Source organism: Coregonus lavaretus (assembly GCF_964263955.1).
Source record: "Coregonus lavaretus genome assembly, chromosome: 9".
In the NCBI taxonomy this organism is placed as follows: Eukaryota; Metazoa; Chordata; class Actinopteri; order Salmoniformes; family Salmonidae; genus Coregonus; species Coregonus lavaretus.
The window spans coordinates 25,993,915-26,006,350 of record NC_139996.1 but is presented as its reverse complement, the minus strand read 5'-3'; positions in this window follow the sequence as shown (position 1 = coordinate 26,006,350).

Here is a 12,436-nt window from a genome sequence, read left to right as displayed (position 1 = left end):
CAGGACTCTGAGAAAGACTTCACCAGCCCTAAATCAGGCAAAAACACAAAGAGGAAGGATGAGGAAATGGATGATGAAGATACTGTGGAGCCTGATAACGACCTGATGATGCTGGAGGGGAGGAAGGAGCTGGACTCTCCCAGTCTGAGTGAGAGCATGGCGAGCGACAAGGACGAGGGCCGCGAGACGGAGGCCAAGCCCACCGGACACTCTACGGCCTCCCTGGAACGCATCACCACAGTCAAACACAGCATGACCTTGGACATCCCCACGGCCCAGACCAACCGATGCTTCAGTCTCACCTACTCCACCGACAACGACGAGGAAGAGGAGGATGAAGAGGAAGGAGACTGCTCCCCATTCCTGAGCTGCCTGAGGAAGCAGTCATCCTATCATGGCAGCAACCAATACCTGGACAGCTCCCCGCCTATCGATGAGAGCGTCCGGGACCTCCCCCTGTCAGAGCAGGACCCCCCCCTGTGTGTGAGGGACCTCCCCCTGCAGGCCCTGCGGTCCAGGCCGGATGATGATGGTCTGGCGTACGACTCCATGAAGTACACTCTGGTGGTGGATGAGAACACTACACTGGAACTGGTCAGCCTCAGGAGGTACATACCTACGGAAAGGGCCCACCTTCATTAAGGGTTTAGGTGGACTTCATTTAAAGTGAGTTGTTTAATTACTAACCTGTGTGAACCGTGTCCCTCCCAGATGTACCTCAGTGCTGAGTGACGACAGTGAGCTGTCTACACTGTGTGATGATGACCCTCTTGGGACGGGGGAGGTGGGGAACGGCCGGGGGAACGGAGGGGTGCAGCCAGAACTCCTCAGCTCGTCAGAAGACTCCTCCCCCGAGGCTGACATGCACTTCTCCAAGAAGTTCCTTAATGTGTTTGTCAACAGCACCTCACGATCCTCCAGTAAGTAGGATGCACACTAACTTACTAACTACAGTGCATTTAGAAAGTATTTCATACCCCTTGACTTATTCCATATGTTGTTGTGTTACAGCCTGAATTCAAAATGGATTAAATAGGTGTTTTATTCTCACCGATCTACACACAATACCCCATAATGACAAAAAAAATTGTTTTGCAAATGTATTGAAAATGAAATACAGAAATATCTCACTTACATAAGTATTCACACCCCTTAATCAATACATGTTAGAATCACCTTTGGCAGTGATTACAGATGTGAGTCTTTCTGGGTAAGTCTCTAAGTGCTTTGCACACCTGGATTGTATAATATTTGCACAATACTATTTTTAAAATTCTTCAAGCTCTGTCAAGTTGGTTGTTGATCATTGCTAGACAGCCATTTCAAGTCTTGCCATAGATTTCCAAGCCTATTTAAGTTAAAACTGTAGCTATGCCACTCAGGGACATTCAATGTCATCTTGGTAAGCAACTCTAGTGTATATTTGGTCTTGTGTTTTAGTTTATTGTGCTGAAAGGTGAATTCTGCTGAAAGGTGAATTTGTCTCCGAATGTCAGTTGAAAGGTGATTGAAGCAGATTTTGCCTGTGATTAGCTCTATTCCGTTTCTTTTTATCCTAAAAAAAAACTCCCTAGTCCTTGCCAATGACAAGTATCCCATATCATGATGCAGCCACCACCATGCTTAAAAATATGAAGAGTGGTACTCAGTGATGTGTTTTGTTGGATTTACACAAATATAACGCTTTATATTATGGACATAAACTTAATTTATTTCGCACTGTTTTTGCAGTTTTACTTTAGTGCCTTATTGCAAACAGGATGCATGTTTTGGAATATTTGTATTCTGTACAGGCTTCCTCCTTTTCACTCTGTCATTTAGATTAGTATTGTGGAGTAACTACAATGTTGTTGAGCCATCCTCAGTTTTCACCTATCACAGCCATTAAACTCGGTAACTGTTTTAAAGTCACCATTGGCCTCATTTTGAAATCCCTGAACGGTTTCCTTCCTCTCCGGCAACTGAGTTAGGAAGGACGCCTGTATCTTTGTAGTGACTGGGTGTATTGATACACCATCCAAAGTGTAATTAATAACTTCACCATGCTCGAAGGGATATTCAATTTCTACTTTTTGTATTTTTATCCATCTACCAATAGGTGCCCTTCTTTGTGAGGCATTGGAAAAACCTCCCTGGTCTTTGTGGTTGAATCTTTGTTTGAAATTCACTGCTCGACTGAGGGACCTTACAGATTGTTGTAGGTGTGAGGTAGAGAGAAGAGGTAGTCATAACAAAATCATGTTAAACACTATTATTGCACACAGAGTGAGTCCTTGCAACTTATTATGTGACTTGTTGCTCCTGAACTTATTTAGGCTTGCCATAACAAAGTGGTTGAATACTTATTGACTAATTTTTTATTAATTTGTAAAAACTCCTAAAAACATAATTCCACTTTGACATTATGGGGTATTGTGTGTCGGCCAATGACACAAAATCTCAATTTAATATATTTTAAATTCAGGCTTTAACACAACAAAATGTGGAAACAAAGTTACTGCACCTCGCAATCCTCCGTAAGCAGGCTACAAACTAACTAACTAGCTAACTAACTAACTAATTCACTAACTAGCTAACTTACTGCATCTCACAATCCTCCAGTAACTAACTAACTTACTGCATCTCACAATCCTCCACTAAGTAATTAACTTACTGCATCTCACAATCCCCAACTAACTAACTAACTAACTTACTGCATCTCACAAACCTCAACTAACTAACTAACTAACTAACTAACTAACTAACTAACTAACTAACTAACTAACTAACTAACTAATTTACTGCATCTCACAATCCTCCAGTAACTAACAAACTAACTTACTGGCTCTCACGATCCTCCTGTAAGTAGGCTACACACAAACTAAATAACTAATTAATTAACTAGCTAATGTACTGCATCTCACAATCCTCCAGTAAATAAGCTACAGACCAACTAACTAACTACAGTCGTGGTCAAAAGTTTTGAGAATTGTATTGGTATTGGTCTTCACAAAGTTTGCTGCTTCAGTGTTTTTAGATATTTCTGTCAGATGTTACTATGGTATACTGAAGTATAATTACAAGCATTCCATAAGTGTCAAAGGCTTTTATTGACAATTACATTAAGTTTATGCAAAGAGTCAATATTTGCAGTGATGACCCTTCTTTTTCAAGACCTCTGCAATCCGCCCTGGCATGCTGTCAATTAACTTCTGGGCCACATCCTGACTGGCCCATTCTTGCATAATCAATGCTTGGAGTTTGTCAGAATTTGTGGGTTTTTGTTTGTCCACCCGCCTCGTGAGGATTGACCACAAGTTCTCAATGGGATTAAGGTCTTGGGAGTTTCCTGGCCATGGACCCAAACTTTTGATGTTTTGTTCCCCGAGCCACTTAGTTATCACTTTTGCCTTACGGCAAGGTGCTCCATCATGCTGGAAAAGGCATTGTTCGTCACCAAACTGTTCTTGGATGGTTGGGAGAAGTTGCTCTCGGAGGATGTGTTGGTACCATTCTTTATTCATGGCTGTGTTCTTAGGCAAAATTGTGAGTGAGCCCACTCCCTTGGCTGAGAAGCAACCCCACACATGAATGGTCTCAGGATGCTTTACTGTTGGCATGACACAGGACTGATGGTAGCGCTCACCTTGTCTTCTCCAGACAAGGTGTTTTCCGGATGCCCCAAACAATCGGAAAGGGGATTCATCAGAGAAAATGACTTTACCCCAGTCCTCAGCAGTCCAATCCCTGTACCTTTTGCAGAATATCAGTCTGTCCCTGATGTTTTTCCTGGAGAGAAGTGGCTACTTTGCTGCCCTTCTTGACACCAGGACATCCTCCAAAAGTCTTAGCCTCACTGTGTGTGCAGATGCACTCACACCTGCCTGCTGCCATTCCTGAGCAAGCTCTGCACTGGTGGTGCCCCGTTCCCGCAGCTTAATCAACTTTAGGAGACGGTCCTGGCGCTTGCTGGACTTTCTTGGGCGCCCTGAAGCCTGCTTCACAACAATTGAACCTCTCTCCTTGAAGTTCTTACTAGCAGCAATATCCTTGCCTGTGAAGCCCTTTTTCAATGATGACGGCACGTGTTTCCTTGCAGGTAACCATGGTTAACAGAGGAAAAACAATGATTTCAAGCACCACCCTCCTTTTAAAGCTTCCAGTCTGTTATTCTAACTCAATCAGCATGACAGATTGATCTCCAGCCTTGTCCTCGTCAACACTCTCACCTGTGTTAACGAGAGAATCACTGACATGATGTCAGCTGGTCCTTTTGTGGCATGGCTGAAATGAAGTGGAAATGTTTTTTGGGGGATTAAGCTCATTTTCATGGCAAAGAGGGACTTTGCAATTAATTGCAATTCATCTGATCACTCTTCATAACATTATGGAGTATATGCACATTGCCATCATAAAAACGGAGGCAGCAGACTTTGTGAAAATTAATATTTGTGTCATTCTCAAAACATTTGACCACGACTGTACAAACTAACCATGAGCACCTAACCTATTGTAGCTCCTAGCAAGGGGGATAGGGGCTGTAGTCAAACATATTATTTTTTGACAAAAAAGGTGGTGAATAAAGCTTATACTTGGGGTTTCATTCCATTTTGACTCTCATTTGATAAATCATATGATAAATGAGTGTCCATGTTAGCTCTCCCAAGCTGTAGCGTGATAAAAGATCACTGAACCATCGTTAACCTCTCCATTCACTTCATTAATGAATGATCAGATACATAATTAATGGTCTATTACAAATGGGAAGAACAAGAATTTCATCAACATAAGTTATTTTGACAGATGCAGTTATCATTTATTTAGATTTTATTCAGAGAGGTCCTATGGGTTACATGAATGCCCTGCCCAACAATTATATCAGTGTTCTCACTGTGGTGTGTGTTTACCTGTGCAGGTACAGAGTCGTTTGGGCTGTTCTCCTGTACCATCAATGGAGAAGAGAGGGACCAGACACACAGGGCTGTCTACAGGTGAGTCATAGCATTCAGAACATAATTTACAGACATACTTACTGTGTTATATAAACAGAGAGCAACACAACAAGCAATCTGAAATCCTGATCAGACAAAAACCTGTGATTATTGTAATGTTATCATTGTAAGAGAACATACAGTATTATAATCTCTTATCTGTTTGACTCTTTGTTCTTAGTCCCACACGTAAAATGGACTGTAGGTGATATGGGACAAAGGATGGGGGTGTGCAGTAGGAGAATGTGAATCTGGTGAATCACCAGTGGTCTGGAGGGAGGGAGGGAAGAAGAGATGGAGGGAGGAAGAGAGGAAAGGTGAGCGAGAGGAGGACAGTTGTCATGGTTACAGCTGTGGCCCTAGCGACACTGCAGGAGTAATAGCTATATAGAAAAATTGGTGCCGACAGACACGATCGCCCTGTTTCTAGCTCCTAGCCAACTCTGCAGTTGGCTTTTGTGTTATTTCTTACATTATTGGCTCAGAACGTTTCTAGTATTATTTCCTACAGCTAAAATAACTTTTGGACTTTAGACATGCCTTCCCGAGGCAGTCCCGGCACTACACCAAAATGTTGACGCCGGAGGAGGGGGTGGGGTGCTAGTCACACTCAGGCAGCGAGCAAACCCTCCACCGCTTTCAAGTATATTATTCGCTAACGTTCAGTACTTGGACAATAAAGTAAATGAGCTCAGGGCGAGGATCTTCTTTCAGTGAGACATAAGGGACTGTAACATACTCTGTTTACGTAATCATGGCTCTGTCAAACCAGTGGGGTTCTCCATTCATTGTGTGGACAGGAAGAACGAACTCTCAGGGAAAAACAAAGGTGGAGGGGTTTGTCTCATGATTAACAACTCATGGTGTTGTGATTGTGGTAACGTACAGGAACTCAAGTCCTTTCATTCTCCCGATCTGGAATACCTCACTATCAAATGCAGACCGCAATACCTCCTGAGATAATTTTCCTTTTTTGTCACTGCCGTGTATATTCCCCCCCCCAAGCCGACATTGCGACGGCGCTCAAGAAACTACACTGGACTTTGTGCAAACTGGAAACTGCACTTCCTGAGGCTGCAGTTTTTTGTAGCTGAGGACATTAATAAGGGAAATCTGAGTAAAACGCTCCCGAAATTCTATCAACACATCTCATGTGCTACACACGGAGAGAACACTCTTTACCATTATTACTCTCCCTTCCAGGATGGCTATAAGGGCCTCCCCCGCCCTCCCTTTGCAAAATCAGATCATGCCTCCTTCCTGCTCCTCCCCGCCTATAGGCAGAAACTTAAACAAAAAGCCCCTGTGGTAAGGACTGTTAAACCTTGGTCTGGCCAATTGGAATCTATGCTTCAAGACCGCTTTGATCATGTGGACTGGGAAATGTTCCGGGTTGCCTCTGGGAATAGTATTGATGTATACACTGACTCGTGACTGGGTTCATCAGGAAGTGTATAGAGGATGTTGTTCCTACTGTGACGATTAGAACTTATCCAAACCCAAAACCATGGATTGATGGCAGCATTTGCACAAAACTGAAAGCCCGAACCACCACATTTAACCACGGCAAGGTGACTGTGAACATGGACGTGTACAAACAGATGCGTCATCGAGAGTATTCTGTCAGGCTGTATCACCGCCTGGTACGGCAACTGCACTGCCCACAACCGCAGGGCTCTCAAGAGCGGGGTGCGGTCAGCCAAATGCATAACCGGGGGCACACTGCCTGCCCTCCAGGACATCTACAGCACACAGTTTCACGGGAAGGCCAAAAAGATAATCAAGGACCTCAGCCACCCAAGCCACAGCCTGTTCACCCCGCTACCATCTAGGAGGCGGAGACAGTACAGGTGCATCAAAGCTGGGACCGAGAGACTGATAAACATCTCCAGGCCATCAGACTGTTAAACAGTCATCACTAGCCAGCTTCCGCCCGGTACCCTGCCCTGAACCTTTGGCACTGTCACTAGCTGGCTACCACCCAGTATTCTACCATGCACCTGAACTTTAGAGACTGCTGCCCTATATACATAGAGCCATTGAACACTGGTCACTTTAATAATGTTTACATATTGTTTTACCCACTTTATGTTTATACTGTATTCTAGTCATGGCTCATCCTATATAACTACACCTGTACACACCTTTTCTATTCAAATACTGTCCATACTGTCTATACACACCATTTATATGTATACATATTTATATTCCAAACTCTGACATTGCTCGTTCTGTTATTGCTCGCTCTGATATTTCTAATGTTTTATTTTTTAAATCTATTTTTTATATATTACTGCACTGTTGGAGCTAGAAACATAAGCATTTCACTGCACCTGCGATAACATCTGCAAATCTGTGTACACGACCAATAAACTTTGATTTGATTTATACTCACGCCAGCCTGCCACCACCTGGGCCTCACTCTGTGTGTGTTTGTGTGTGTTTGTGCCCCCTGTTCCATTCCTCAGTAACTGAATCCTTCTTATCTCCCTAGCCTTTATAATACTCAGCACTTCCCCTCCCCCTTCTCTCCCTCCATCCCTAAGTGTGTCTCTGCTGTTTCTTCAGCTAACAGCCTCTTTTTGGGGAGACACCTGATACTCAAGACAGATGCTGCTTCCTCCTCAGTAAAACCTAATAATGTGTGTGTATCTCTACCCTCTGACCTCTGTCTCCTGCCCCCTACAGGTTTATCCCCAGACATGTGGATGAGTTGGAGCTGGATGTGGACGACCCTCTGTATGTCGAGGAAGAGGAGGATGACTACTGGTACAGAGGCTACAACATGCGGACGGGAGAGAGGGGGATATTCCCTGCCTTCTACGCCCATGAGGTCATAGGGCAGTCCAAGGAAATAATGGGTGAGTAATATATTAGGAGGGAAGGTAGCCTAGCAGTCAGAGCGTTTGGCCAGTAACCGGAAGGTTGCTGGTTTGAATACCTGAGCCGACAAGGTGACATCTGCCGATGTGCCCTTGAGCAAGGCACTTAACCCTGATTTGCTGCAGGGGTGCTATACTACTATGGCTGACCCTGCAAACAACACATTTCACTGCACCTATCTGTTACAATAAAAACTATTTTTATAGAGAGACGTGTCTGGTAGGAGCACAATTCTACTGGAAAATTCCCTTTCTATACTGAGTATGTCAAGTGTTGACAGTATTTCATCACTGGAGACACATAACCTGAATGTCAATAAGATAAATGCTTCCCATCTGATGTCACTTCCTGTGTGTACACTTCCTGTGTGTACACTTCCTGTAGGAATGAAGAGGAACCCAGCCTGGATGGACAGTTTCAGCGTTCAGTTCCTGGGTTCTGTGGAAGTGCCCTATCACCAAGGCAATGGCATCCTCTGTGCTGCCATGCAAAAGGTGAACAGAAAATGCATCACTCTGGGTTGGGCGAACCTACAGGTCATAGGGTGCTCAATAGTCTGAATGAGACAGTGTTTAAAAAAGTTGATCTGTATTGAACCCTCTCTTACTTCTCTGTCAGATTGCGATAGCGAGGAAGCGGACGGTCCATTTGCGGCCCCCCTCTCTGTGTGAGCTGGAGATCAGTCTACAAGGGGTTAAACTGGTGATGAGCCTGGAGGACGAATATGACACTATGGATGAGGTGAGAGATGAAGGGATGAGAGATGGGGAGGAGTGTAAGTGAGGGGTGCAGGGGAAAGGGGGGAGGGTAAGGGACATGTGCAAAAAATAAAATTAAAATGGCAGACACTCGAGTGACTGTAGCACATTCAAAAGAAGGCTGAAACGACCACATAATATGAGCATCTCTCTCTCTCCAGTTTGACAGATGTAGTCACTTCTTCCAGATGAAGAACATCTCTTTCTGTGGCTGCCATCCTAAAAACAATTGGTATGAAAATACACGTTGAGGATACATTTCATTAGACGATAAAACACCAAGAATATAAACTTGATTTATTTACACTTCCCCTAATTCCCCCTCTCGCTCTCTCCTCAGCTACTTTGGCTTCATCACTAAGCACCCCATGCTGAACAGGTTCGCCTGCCACGTCTTCGTCTCCCAGGAGTCAATGCGGCTTGTGGCAGAGAGTGTTGGGTGAGTCACACACAGTACCTCAGTGTTTCCCTCTCACATGATTCTCATTCCCTTTTAAACTGTGCTTGTAAACCTAGGGATGATGAGTGATAAGGAAAGCACTCTCCGATACTCTGTCTCTCCACAGCATTATGTGTTTTATTGAAGTTGTAGCATTGGCTGTTCTCCAGTAATCTAACAATGCTTTCACAGCTTTATCTCCCAATCTCTGTCATTACTGCTGATGTGAAAAAACTGGCATTCTGTGGTCGGAATAATAATGGTGGAAACCATAGCCTACCTATTAAGCCCTTTAGTTCAGTTGGTACGATGGAGACGAGAAGAAAGTACATTAAAAAGTATTGAGTCATTCTCAGAGAGAAAGAGAGAGAGAATGAGCTGGGGTTTATAATGACCGCAGTTCCTGTCCTGTTAATCTTGTCTGAATCAGGCATATCGGGTTTGAATTATGAAAGATGGCCATTGTTCAAGGTCAACATAGCAGAGCAGGGATGGGCTGGTGAGTGAGTCAGGGTAGGGGACAGAAAGGCTTCAGACATTAACAGTCATGATTATATAGTAATGATGGTATGGGGAAATGTACTAAGCTGAGGCTCATCTTGGACTAGAACCATGGTGTGAGTCTGGTGGAGACATTATCTCTGGGTGATTTAGTTGGACATTGTTTGCTAAACTAATCCCTCCGTTGTCTGTCTCCCTCTCTAGACGGGCTTTCCAGGAGTATTACCAGGAGCACCTGGAGTACGCCTGCCCCACTGAAGACATCTACCTGGAGTAGAGCAGGCAGGAAGTAGGAAGTGTTGCCATGACAACAGTCTTCTCTTCTTCCTCCTGCTGCTGCTTGTATGTTTATCAATCTCAATCACCAGATGCTGGTGGCTCTTCTTCTCTCCATTGCAAAATACCCCCTATATCTCTCTCTAAAACTGAAATGTTTAATTTCAGTTCTACAGTATGCTACGTGTTTTATTTATTGATTCATTTGTTTGTTTATTTTCCCTCTTCTAGATGGATTGCGTATTTCTTTGACCTTTTTTTCTATGATACAGTTATAGGAATAAGAGGCTTGGCACCTGTTATTTTAGATATGATGCATCCTCGGTTTAAAAAACAAGTACAACAATTACATTCCTACTACTGCTTTTTCACATGTTCCAATGCATGGTTAGGAGGGTAATGCACACACAAACACACACAGAGCTATTAGGACACAAAACCAGCTCAACATTGAAGAGGACCTGGATCATATTATTTGGTCAGATGTGGTTTGGTGTAAATATGTAATTGCTCAATATCGACAAACTGCTGTTAGACTGATAGTTACATTGGAGCGAAGTAGAGCGAGAGTACAGTCTTGGTCCGAGCTAACCCCTTTATCGTATTTGAGACATTGTGTGTTCTGTAAATATATGTATAGGCAGTAGAGAAATACAGACACCTCATGCATATAAACTATGTAAGTAGCATCCACAACCAATAATCAAACAAGATGAAGAGAAGAAAGAAAATGAAATAGGAAGGAAGAGAGGGATGATGTTTTAGCCCAGTGTTTATCAAACAGTGGGTCGGGAACCATTGGTGGGAGTGGGACTATTTCAGAGAGCTTATCCTTTCACTGGTTGTGTTGTGGCATATGCCTGGTTACATTTCACTTCTCTAGTCCCTTCCCCTAGCTTATTTGAAGTCCACCATTTTGAAATCCATAGTTTTGAAATTTGCTGGAGTCAGATCTGAAAGAACTGGGCAGGTGTGAGCGATGTGGTGATGGCCACACTTAGCCCTTCAATGGAGCTAAATGGAGTTTCCATCATATTTCTTACACCTATCCAGATTCTTTCAGATCTGTGTGTAAATACTGAATATGAGCTAGGATGAAGGGACTAGGGGCCAAAATGGAATGAAGCCTCAGTTTTGCAATGGAGGCTCTTCATCATGTTGGTCATTTTGACATTTAAAAGGTTCTGACTTAAGTTGACAATGTTGATCTGATAGTAAGCCCTGACTACCATGTTCCAGAACAGTCGCAGTAGTCATCTGTCACCGGAAAACAGCTTCACTAATCAAATCTCCAGACACAGCTGAATGGCAGGAAGAGGTTGCTATGGAAACTGGGGTGAAAACTTGTCAGCACGTTGGGAACAGAGAGCGAGAATAAATAATAATTTAGCTTCTGGACTTCTAATGGTGGAAATACAGTATAATATAAATTACCAGTTATATTCATTTCCATCTGATCCAACACTGAAGTGTCCTGATGTACAGATACTACACAATGTTTAGAGATAATCAGTCTGAATATCAGGTCGAGGACAGTTGGTCCTCTTCAGAAGCCATAATCCCACGGGTCCGATAGTTCAACACTACTATCCAAAGCGACTTACAGTCATGCGTGCATACATTTTTTTTTTGTGTATGGGTGGTCCTCTGTAGCTCAGCTGGTAGAGCACGGCGCTTGTAACGCCAAGGTAGTGGGTTTGATCCCCGGGACCACCCATACACACAAAAAAAAAGTTATGCACGCATGACTGTAAGTCGCTTTGGATAAAAGTGTCTGCTAAATGGTATATTATTATTATATTATACTACTTCCTCACAGGAAACACTATTGTACAGGTGTCGGCCCGTTTATGTTGATGAGTCCACTGAGAATAAGGCCACAGTAAAGACATCAGATAGATAATGCTTAGAATGTAGTGGTGCATTCTTCTCTTGTGTCCCTCCACCTTCACTTTGAGGTGGATCAGTTTAAGTTAGAAAAAAGTTTGATATTGAAGTGGTGAGGGTTTGTGAGGCCATTGAAAGAGGTACTTTCTTTGGTCTGCCCAGCACAGTTTTAGAAGTTGATTTTACAGTGTCTCATATTGGCTAATGGCTCATATTCTGCCTGACAAATTACCTTTCCAAATGTACTCCTTGATTTCCCTCTGGTCATAGGTAAGCCAATATACAGTACATGGTTTGCTTACTTAAAGTTGGACATTATACCTTTTACAGTTGTCTTTTCCAGTTCAATTAGCATACTGTAGCCTACAGTACAACATCAAACATATGGAGTAGAGGTGGAGAACACAGAATTAATTGAAACAGGAATCCTACTGCAATCCCCAATATCAGGTTGAGTACAGTAGAGTAGACAAGGGACTCACTTCTTCTACTGCTTTTATTCTTCAACAAATATTAAACAGCCAAAAAAGGATAATGTAGACAAGAGCATCGTTGATCTGCTGGTGATAAGTTGAGTCGTGCCACCTCCATGGTGACCAGTTTATCATTAGTGACAGTGGGGAGAGTGTGTAATCTAAATGTGTTTCGCTGTCAGTTAGATCCTGTAAATACTATAAAGAGTTGAGAAGATTGTACTGTCCCCTTTACGTTAAGTATGTTAT